General features: G+C 35.9%; 1 protein-coding gene across 2 annotated transcripts in view; it reads right to left on the reverse strand.

Annotated features, from left to right (window-relative positions):
- ush (Zinc finger protein ush) overlaps window positions 1-12,294 on the reverse strand; it is a 357,628-nt gene that overhangs the window by 306,512 nt on the left and 38,822 nt on the right. The gene's annotated exons all lie outside the window — the stretch shown is intronic.

Here is a 12,294-nt window from a genome sequence, read left to right on the forward strand (position 1 = left end):
AGTGAAGAGATATTCATGCTTAGCTTACAAAGTGAAGAGATATTCATGCTTAGCTTACAAAGTGAAGAGATATTCATGCTTAGCTTACAAAGTGAAGAGATATTCATGCTTAGCTTACAAAGTGAATGTTCCTTCAGAACAGTAGTACTTTCAAGCTCACAAAATAACTTTTATAATGATTAAGCTCTATCTTTCAACGAATTTGACGAAAGAAAATCATTATTTTGAAGTATCAAAAAACAAATGAGCCGAAAATCAACGATGATAGAGAATTCGGCTCCCCCGAAATCACCAAAAAAACTATAAACTGATCGCCAGAAACTTGTACAACGGGACCAAAATTTCAACACAACCAATTTAAAAAAAAGAAAGCAATAAACAACATTAGAGGAGGTATTTTTCATTTACATATTCTGAGGTGATTAAAAAATATCAGCTGTCGAACATGTCATAAAATGTTCAATAAAACGTAAATTAATTAAGTTTGATCAGCTTCTTAAATAATTTGATTTTGATTAGGATTTTACGAAACAGTAGTTCTGGAATTTTTGATAATGTCGTGAAATTGATTTGGTATGCCGTAAAATTAAATAAATTAATATAACTAATATTATATAATACATAAAATTCAATAAAACCTGGTGATGTTTAATGCATCGACATATTTCTTCTTTCATTTTTAAAATTTTTACATGGATACATGAGTTTTTACATGATTATGTGCATGTTGGCCAGTTTCTGATATAATCATTATTATATAATCTATATTATTAATATAATTTAATATTAAATAATAAATATAATATGGCCAAAGGCAGTTGAAGCAATACTCTGAGAAAAAATTCTTTCCCTGATTAAGACTCTGTTTTGATATTTGATATCAATTGATATTATACGACTACACTAATTGATATTATACGACTACATCTAGCAGTAAAGAAAAAACAAGCTCACGTATAAAAGACATAAACGTATCTAAATTGAAATGGGAAACTAAATTGGCCGCAGTTTAAAGAGATGGCGTCCACATTAGTAAGGATGTGTTGTGATGTCATGTTAGCTCAATAGAACACGAGTAGTTTTTGTTATTTTAAACGTACCTACAACAGAAAGATTGTGAAATAAAGGAGAATTTTCACATAAAAACTTAGCATAACTAGACGTGACTACTTCTCTCATATACCAGGAGAGACGAATATCTAACTAATTTGAGGGTTTTTAAGATAACTTCTAAATGGATAAGCGACCAGAAGAGCAAGAAATAGCCCTGACTAGAATAAACAGTGCAAATTAGGAAGTCCGTTGGAAATAATTTTGAATGGAGACAATGTAAGCTCAGGATTGAAATTAAGGGTGCTTACAGTGATGTAATTATATTAACATGTTCTAACTTTGTATGCAACCGCGCGGTAGACTAGAAAAGAAATTTGAATAACTCTAAAACCTCAATGGCTAAGGGGAATCTTTAGAATTGGCAAAGAAGTGAAGATTAAAAAGAGAATGACTCGGCAGCACTCTAATGGGCACACATTACGAGTAAATAATATTCAAGAGCAATTTCGGAATGATGTCTTTCTAAGTACCTTTACCCTTACAATTTTTTCATATCTATTTCCACAATGCTCCTATCGTGAACAGAAATTTCATAGTACTGTTTAACCCAAATAATATACATAATTTAGGATTGAAGATAGGCGAGGAATCGGTCAAATAAAAAACAAACTCGTCTTTTTGCCAACGTTTCGACAAATATATTGTCTTCTTCAGGGCGTGGCTATGCGGTTTGGTTGAGTTACAGAACAGTAGCCACGCCCTGAAGAAGGTAATATATTTATCGAAACGTTGGCAAAAAGACGAGTTATTTTATTTGACCGATTCCTCGCCAATCTTCAATTCTAAGTTTAACAATTTACGGACACGAAACCTATATATTCATAATATACATAATACCAATCTAACCGATTAACCGTTATTTCCAGGTTAGTCTCCTGCAAGTGCACACTCTGAATGCAATTTTCTGAACGCCTAAAAGACCATTATAAAACTGCACCCCAAGATGTTTGGAAACTTTTAGCACCTTTTTTTTTTGGTTTTCATTCCCGCAATTTTAAATGCAGCTTAACCGTTAAAAAAAAAAATGAATCCATGAAATGCACTTACTTTAGCTGAACTTTTAGACTAGAATGAGAAATCTAAAGAGTAGATTATGTGGAATAGAAAAGATTATATTTATTAAATAATTTACACGGAATTTATAATGTACCCATAACAGTGCCACTTACGAGGGTCGTTTGAAAAGTCCGTGCAAAGTCAGAGAGATAGCACCACTGGCGCGTATCGAGGTTATGTTTAGTTGGTAGCGTCTCTTGGAAGAACACACACCAGGTTTCAGCCAGATCGGTCTATTTCTTTGTGTTTGGCATTCGTTTGAATCGAGGAAGTCCAGTGATTTTCAAAAAATGGACGAAAAAGAATTTCGTGTGTTGATTAAACACTACTTTATGAAAGGCAAAACGCCTCAGGAGACTAAAGATAAGCTTGATAAACATTATGGTGACTCTGCACCTTCGATTAGAACAGTTTATAAGTGGTTTCAAAATTTTCGGAGTGGCCATATGGGCACAAGTGACGCTGAACGTTCTGGACGCCCTGTTGAGGTTACTACTCCAGAAATCATTGATAAAATCCATGATATGGTGATGGATGACAGAAGAGTGAAGGTGCGTGAGATTGCTAGTGCTGTGGGCATCGCGTACGAACGGGTACATAATATTTTGCATCAACATTTGGACATGACAAAGCTATCCGCAAGATGGGTGCCGCGATTGCTCACGCTTGACCAAAAACGAAATCGTGTGAAGTGTTGCAAGGACGGTTTGCAGCTGTTCCAGAAGAATCCGCAGGACTTTAAGCGTCGTTTCGTCACTTTGGATGAAACATGGATACATCACTACACTCCTGAGACCAAAGAACAATCTAAACAATGGGTTACCAAGGGGGAATTTGCGCCAAAAAAGGCGAAGACCGTTCCTTCGGCCGGAAAGATTATGGCGACTGTCTTTTGGGATTCGCAAGGAATAATCCTCATCGACTATCTGGAAAAGGAAAAAACTATTACAGGTGCATATTATTCATCGTTATTGGACCTTTTGAAAACCGAGCTGCAAGAAAAACGCCCACGATTGGCCCACAAAAAAGTCCTTTTCCATCACGACAACGCACCAGCTCACACCTCAGCAGTTGTGGTCGCAAAATTAATGGAAATAGGGTTCCAACTCGTTTCACATCCCCCCTATTCTCCAGACTTGGCTCCCTCGGACTACTGTTTGTTCCCCAATATGAAGAAATGGCTGGCGGGAAAAAGATTTTATTCAAACGAGGAGGTGATTGCAGAAACGAATGGCTATTTTTCAGACTTGGACAAATACTATTATTCGGAAGGGATCAACAAACTAGAGCAGCGTTGGACGAAGTGTATAAGCCTAAAAGGAGACTATGTTGAAAAATAAAAAAGGTTTACCCCAAAAAATTAAGTTGTTTTTATTTTTGCACGGACTTTTCAAACGACCCTCGTATATACTTTACTTTCTGCGATTGAATGCATGTAATAAGGTAATAAAGGTAATACTAACAGTCCTAAGTGCGACCTCAGTTACATTTACGTTTCATTTACTAAGGTAAGTGCCACTTCCAAGTTCCATTATATTTCAGCTTTAGTGTATTTCGTAGTCCTAGAATTTGGTATATTTCAGCGACTAAGAAGGTAGAAATAAGGTAGAAACGGAAATAAAACCTACAGAGCTTCGCAAAATAATAATAATTTTAAAATCAGTTATTTACTCAACCACCAAACTAAAGGAATCGAATAAATGCCGATAACAGAGTTATTATACCAGAGGGATACAATACATACAATAATTATATCAGATTTTTTTGTTTAAATATATATATTTTTTGTTCCCTAAGTTTCCCTCTCTCATCGTAAATAATTTTTCAAAAACCAGTGATCAAAAGGTTATCAGAAATTACAGACAATTAAAAAAAAAATCAATAAATAAAAGAAGAACACACACGACATAAAGATAAAATACATTTAAAGTAATAAAAATTAATGAAGAAAATTGCTACCGTGAAAACATTTGTATCGGATAAGAAATTGTTTATCACAATGTACAAGGAGACATTGTGCACAGATAGATTGGTACTGGTACTGACTGCCAGCAATGTGTGATTACTTCGCCAAAACTGGTAAAAAAAATGTTTTTTCTTTAACCAATCTTTTCGGCACAATTTTGTGACCACACAATTATGTAATTAGTAACAGTAACTAATTATCTGTAAAAGAATTGAAGTGGTTAAGTTTTATAATCTCTTTGATAAGCGCTGAAAGAAATCTTATTACATTTACTAAACTTTGATTCTACTATTATACAATTTATTTAGCTTCACTTTGGGTAAACTATAATAGGATCACTTTTGAAGGAAATATGACATCCTGGAACTCTGCCTTAAAATTATTAATTATGAAAAGAATTCAGCCTTTAACTGAACAGACGGTACTTAAATGAAAGTGTAAAATAGAGATACCATTTCCAGAAAAGTTATATATTTATAATTAAATATGGAAGATGGAGAATATAGGTATGTAAATGGAAATAAATCCCGCTGCGTATCCTTCACTCTCAACAGAAAAATACTCCCTCCAGTATACCTGAATCACATTCCGATTCCTGTAGCGGATTCCGTTCGTTATCTTGGAATATACCTTGACAAGCGACTCACGTGGAATCCACATACTAGACTCAAACGACTTGTACTAAACCAGAGATATCGAATGCTCAAAAGACTACTTGACAAACCGTCAAAACTGACTCTTACAAACAAGAAACGTCTATACACAGCCCTATTCGCACCCATCTGGACTTACGGACTTGAACTGTACGGAATAGCTAAACGTTCGAACCTAAACAGAATCCAAACCCTCTAGTCAAAATTCCTTCGAACCATCACTGGCGCACCCTTCTACGTGAGCAACAATACCATTCACACCGACCTGCGAATCCCATTTGTTTCTGACCTTGCCCAGTCCCGGCTACATCAAATTCCACTCCAAACTTTACCTTCAGCATAATCCCTTAATCAGCAACCTGCCCTGCACTAACCTCCCGTCAAATCCTCTTCGCAGTCTGAGGCGCCGATGGCCTCGCTATCACCTGGTCGAACGATAAAATGGTCATCTTTCGAATTCAATCCATTCGGTGTTTTACTTTAACCGACTTATTATGGTCATCGTTGGATGGCCCTCATTCAAGCTGGGATTTTATTTTATTTACTTATTTATTATTTTATTTTGTTTTTACTTTATATATTACTTTATTTTATTTATTTTTTTGGTTTTGTTTTATATTTCACATTTATGATGTACTATACGCTATCATATTTGCTTGTTGCGTTTATGTGTTATGCAGTTGCGAATTTAAGAATAAAGGAAAAAATATGGGAGTTCACTAAAAGCTTTACACATATTGATACATATTCCAAATAGAGTTCAGTTCTTCAAAGATCTTGATACAGTCTTGGTTTCAGTCTTCTTGAGTTGTGGATGGCAGTATGTGAAGGGTGAGGAAGAAGTTGTCTATTAGTTTGGTCATGTGAGTGTGAATGGCCTTGAATTACGAGTTCTCTGGGTATTTGTGTGTTCCTAGTTGGAACCATGAAGGCGTTCAGTGGCGAATTCTTAGTGCTTTATTTTGATGTCTCTAGTCTTTTCGTCAGTGTGTAGCTAGCTGTAACCTAGACTGGACAGGCTGGATGTTAAAAGGGGTCTAAGGAGCGTCGTGTAGAGAAGAACAGTGCTAGGAGTGTTTAGAGCGATGTATTTCTGATAATTAATGGGTATAACTGTTTCAGTCGAGTGTATGCTTATTGAAGTTTTGTGTTGATTTGCAGTCTCCAGGTGAGTTTTGTATCAATCAAGGATTAGGCCAAGGTAGCGCACTCCTTTTGTTTCCAGGGTATTTCCTGATTGTTAAGTTTTAATACGCGTAGCTCTTCATTCCTGAGCCTACTAAGGGAGAAAAATGTTCTTTCTGTTTTAGAAGGATTCAACTTTAGCTTCCATCTTTGGAACCCGTTTGATTCAGATGTTTGTAAGTCAGTAATGCACTGGTTATTGCCTTTGTTGGAGCAGTATCGTCTGCATTCATAGCTTAAGTCGTGGATATAGATTGAAAAGTAGGGGACTCATAATGACGTCTGGGGAAGTTCCGGAAAATTTTTTCAAACTCTGTATTTTAATTAAACAAGTACAATTCTCAAAATATTGATATATTGGCTTTTCTTTTTTAAATAAGAGAAATAAATAACTTATGGTACGAATAATATGTTCCGTCCAATCCCCTTTTTTCATTAAAACATATCTGTAAGTTCAGAGGTTCACTCGAATGTGTTTTACACACACACACACACACAGATAATCTCTCTCTCTCTCTCTCTCTCTCTCTCACTCGTACACTTTCATAGCCACTGTGACTGGGCAACATCCTTGGCCGTTGTGAGATGTTTACTTCTGATAGTAAAGTTAGGAAAAGAAATGATATGCAGATCTTATCAGCCTAAACACCGTCTAACTTGCCTATATCAACAACTAGACCCGTTCACAACGTACATTACCTCCACCATACCAACACAGAAGCTTTTTTTACTATTTCTATTTATTTAATTTATGAACAGTATAAATATTTTAATAGATATAATTAAAAAAAATCGAACAACATTTTTACGCAAATTTAACGAGTTTGTGAGGATAGATTTCCTCCAAACTTTAGCAACCTGTTTAAATATTTAGTAATTGAAAAATAAGTGAAAGCTGTTTCTTTTGATACTTTTATTTATTCTCCTGCCTTAGAATATTCACTTATGCCCGTCAGTAGTAGCATACATCTTTTGGCTATGCCTCAAACGTTTAGATAATTTTTTGTTCTCTGATGTTGTCACTTCACTATTTCATGAGAAAAGTTAGGTTGAAGTAGAATCAAATGACTGCTAATTAAATCCACAGTGGATTTAACTACCATTGCTTGGCCTTTCCAACTGAACATTGAGCTTCATTGAAGATTAATTTCTTGTCTTCACTTATAAGCTCTACGAGGGTCGTTTGAAAAGCCCGTGCAAAGTCAGAGAGATAGTACCACTGGCGCGTATCGTGGTTATGTTTAGTTAGTAGCATCTCTTGGAAGAAAACACACCAAGTTTCAGCCAGATCGGTCTATTTCTTTGTTTTTGGCATTCGTTTGAATCGAGGAAGTCGAGTGATTTTCAAAAAATGGACGAAAAAAAATTTCGTGTGTTGATTAAACACTACTTTATGAAAGGCAAAACGCCTCAGGAGACTAAAGAGAAGCTTGATAAACATTATGGTGACTCTGCACCTTCGATTAGAACAGTTTATAAGAGGTTTCAAAATTTTCGGAGTGGCCATATGGGCACAAGTGACGCTGAACGTTCTGGACGCCCTGTTGAGGTTACTACTCCAGAAATCATTGATAAAATCCATGATATGGTGATGGATGACAGAAGAGTGAAGGTGCGTGAGATTGCTAGTGCTGTGGGCATCTCGAATGAACGGGTACATAATATTTTGCATCAACATTTGGACATGACAAAGCTATCCGCAAGTTGGGTGCCGCGATTGCTCACGCTTGACCAAAAACGAAATCGTGTGAAGTGTTGCAAGGACGGTTTGCAGCTGTTCCAGAAGAATCCGCAGGACTTTAAGCGTCGTTTCGTCAATGTGCATGAAACATGGATACATCACTACACTCCTGAGACCAAAGAACAATCTAAACAATGGGTTACCAAGGGGGAATCTGCGCCAAAAAAGGCGAAGACCGTTCTTTCGGCCGGAAAGATTATGGCGACTGTCTTTTGGGATTCGCAAGGAATAATCCTCATCGACTATCTGGAAAAGGATAAAACTATTACAGGTGCATATTATTCATCGTTATTGGACCGTTTGAAAACCGAGCTGCAAGAAAAACGCCCACGATTGGCCCACAAAAAAGTCCTTTTCCATCACAACGCACCAGCTCACACCTCAGCAGTTGTGGTCGCAAAATTAATGGAAATAGGGTTCCAATTCGTTTCACATCCCCCCTATTCTCCAGACTTGGCTCCCTCGGACTACTATTTGTTCCCCAATATGAAGAAATGGCTGGCGGGAAAAAGATTTTATTCAAACGAGGAGGTGATTGCAGAAACGAATGGCTATTTTTCAGACTTGGACAAATCCTATTATTCGGAAGGGATCAACAAACTAGAGCAGCGTTGGACGAAGTGTATAAGCCTAAAAGGAGACTATGTTGAAAAATAAAAAAGGTTTACCCAAAAAAATTAAGTAGTTTTTATTTTTGCACGGACTATTCAAACGACCCTCGTACTTTGCTATTTTTCAGGTTGACTTGGTTTTTCAATTCGCGTAAAATGCACATTATTCTCCACTTCTTCCTTTTTGTATCTAAAGCTCCAGGAAAATGTCTCTCTTCTTCTTCAATTTTATGAACTTAGTTTGTCTGTAATTCAACCTAGCCACGTCCTGAAGAAGGTAATACATTTTTTTGAAACGTTGGCAGCAAAAAGACGGTGTTATTTTTATTCTGGACCGATTATTCGCTATTTGAATCCTTAATATAAAAAATTAATGCACTTTGTTTTCAATGTCCACAAGAATTATTATTTAAACGTATTAGTATAAACATATATGTACACAATCAACACGTAATACCAAATGTTCAAGGAAAACTAGTCCAGGATTACCAACATAATAATTAACAACTGGACAGAGACAGAGAGAGAAAAAAATAGCAAGTCATTTTACAATGAATAAAAATTACTTTACAATGTCATTCATTATTTTAATGTCGGAAGTTTTTTTTATTTGTATAAATAATTATTAATAATCTAAAAATATTTTTGCAAACATTAGCCGCCTTGGAAATTAATCAATAATAATATTATTATTAAGCTCGGTTTTCTTTATTAATTGTGAAATTTTCGTCATTTTCATGGTTCCTTTCATTGTTTCATAATGATGTTTTTAATGCAGCGAGAAAACATTAAAAACTATTTATATGGCAAGATGTGGATGATTTCTAGCTGTATGTTCTACACCATTACAGTTCAAGTTATTCGTATTAAAGATGCCACGGTAGCCGAGCGGATAGAAACGAGACTTACAATGCCAAGCATTGTGGCACTAGGTCAATTCCTGGTCTAGGTCTTGGATTTTATTTAATGGTTAATACAAGAATTTATTGTAAAGTATGTCAGCTAAGTTGCCTCCGTTCATGACACCAAATTGGTAGTTGGAAGTAAAGCCCGTTTGAAAAATTAGGCATTACTTTACTTATTCGCTCTAAAGATACACGAACTTAAGACTCTCTAATACGCTAAATTTTAATATAGCAGCTATAAATTTGGGAAAAATTCATATCCCGAGGGAGGCTGGAATTTAGTGGTAACGCAAGCAGTGGCTCAACGTGGACGTTAATAGAAGAAGAGCATGTTTAATGGGGTGTCTCTAAATATCAAGTCTTATTATCATGGGCATTTTTCTTGTCACGCAATTGTTAATAGAGTTGAAAAGTTAGTCAAAAATAGTAGAAATGGGGTCCTCTCGTGGCCTAGCGTACGCCTTCAACAATAATAATAATAGTCAAACTTAAGATGAGAAGAAATAGTGCCGAAGACAGGGATTGGAGCACTGCCTCCCAAAAAGTGAGGGATGTGATGTTGCTGGCGATTACAGGTGCTACAAGTTCAAACAGTTTTGTTTTTTGAGCAAGAAGCCTTTCAGTTATTTAGCTCACAATTGTGCTTGGTTTTCATTCTTTCTCTCATTATATTCATTCAAGTGCCGACGTGTCAATCCCGGCTAAGACCTCATACTTCGAAAAAATGTCTCCAAAAATAAAAATAAAAAAGTACCAAGAATAACCCCAAATATTCGGAAAGTGAGAGTGATTCTAAATCAGGTTTTATTACAACGATATTATCAACGTTATCAACATTATTAGATACCATCAAATGGTTAAATACCATGTTCATCACCAACTCAAGTGCTGCTTGCACAAGAAAAGTAGATAAAACCCATATAAAAAATGATTTCTTTTGTTTTACAGATAACTCTAATCACCTTCAAAACTTTCTTTTCAACTTTTTTTTTTATCTAAGTTTGTTACTAAAATTAGTAATAAACCGGCCATTGAACTCCCAGACTGTCAAGATATAGAATAGATAGACATTAAAAGTAAATATTTCAACTAAAGACAATAATGTGCGCTCAAGAGAGCTTTAAAAAAGTTTAGAAACTAAAACTGCTCTACCATTGTAGTAAACTAATGTTTATTTTCTAACTATTTGGAAGCTAGGACAAAAGTACAAACATCTGACGTCCATCACCAACTTCTTAAAGTGCAATATTCCCCGGGTCCCATTTTTTTAAAAATTCTTTGATTTTTTTCTTTCAACTTAGTGGTTCTATTAAGAAAACGATTTTACTTTGAACAAAATATTCTTTTATTAAGTGGTTTCAGGTCTCTGTGAACTCTGAACTGTGAAGAATGTTCGAGGTCAAGATTTACGAACTATTATGAAGTGAATATTATAACTAGTGAGAGTACATCTTCGGATGTAGGCTGGGGATATATTTACTGAATCGCTAATTGATACGCTTTTAATTAGTAAAGAAGGGAACTTAGCGAGAAGCTGTATCTCTAAAAGAAATCCAACTGGAAGTCTACCAAGCACCAGAGCCTACACTGAAGAAGATGTATATGTACGTCTATACAAGTATACATCACTTTATGAAAGTATCTAAGTATATTTCTTGCTGATTAAGAAGGCAGATTTTGTTTTTTCTTTCTTAGAAAGTGCTGCGAAAAATGTTAATTCAAGTGCAAAAACATGCCGGAAGAAGGGAAATGAAGTAGAGATTTCCGTTTCCAGAAAGGACGACCAACACGAAAAATATTAGTTATAGTTATTGGCCATCACCACAAATTAACTGAATGCCCTTCTTATTTGCATTACAACATAGAAGGACCGCACGCAGCATGCCTAGTAAGAGAAGGTTCTATTCACGGTTACTATTTAGTAAGGTTAGGTGAGTGTGAGTGGGTGGCATGTGTAGAGCTAATTGTGCTGCCTTCTGTTGCCAGTCGTGCCAGTCACTATCTGATACTATCGCCACAGTACTTCTACTTCGCCGCCTCTCGCCGCCGCCCCTCTACCACACATACACACACACACACTTAACCAAACTCCTCCACCCGACTACACTGTTATGTACACGACACACACGACCTCTACGTTAAAAGGAAAAAGTAAAAAATACAACCACTTCAACAAATCTTAGTCACTTTTCTTTATTTTTCTATTTTTCTTTTACCCGACATCTAATCATATATCTGGAGGGGGGAAAAATGTCTATATGACAGTCCCAATGATCCCAATCAATTTTACTGAAAATCAATGTATAATATATTTCTAGTTTTATGTTGACATGGGGTCTGACACGAGGGCTTACAGGAAGGACTTGGTTTTTCCTTAACTTGTTCTCTTTCTGGCCGACATTTTCGCTTGAATTATGCATCTATCCGCCAAGGCTGAATATTCGGAGCACTTCTATCCGCCATTCGCAAAACAGTTGATCCATCCATACACTAACACTGTATATTTCTAGGTTTACGGAGAACCAAATCCTTTCTGATGATCAATATCCCAATTCCAGATCCTGTTTTTTTTTTTTGCTCACAATTCAATCACAAACTAATCTCAATGTTTTGGGAAACGTGACTTCAGAAGAGAAGGGGCTAAAAAAAAATGAACGCAAGAGCAAACCCTCCCGCCAAATTCACAGAATCGCCAATCTAATCGCCTAATCATAACGCCAACAGAATCTGTTACCTTGGACTGTTACACGACAAAAGGTTCCGCATCTCCATGACTAGAAAGATAAATACTATGGAAACTAACCCTCGATATAAACGTTTCTTAAAAAACCACGGCAGACGTTGTAAATTCTCTGTAAAAATAAAAGACAATTATATCTACTAAATATTGGATCGATTTGGACTTACGGAGTGGAATGTGTGGCACTACTGAAACAGATAATCTTGTCCGCATAATCAAAATTTCACAGGAAAATAGCGTATTCTTCCTGATACAGACTTAATCTTAACAATCATAATCTATTCGATATCTAGCGAAACTCTTTCTTTTCCGTTTTTATTCTAC

Source organism: Rhodnius prolixus, unplaced genomic scaffold (assembly GCF_049639745.1).
Source record: "Rhodnius prolixus isolate KJV_2025 unplaced genomic scaffold, Rpr scaffold_4, whole genome shotgun sequence".
NCBI classification, from domain to species: Eukaryota; Metazoa; Arthropoda; class Insecta; order Hemiptera; family Reduviidae; genus Rhodnius; species Rhodnius prolixus.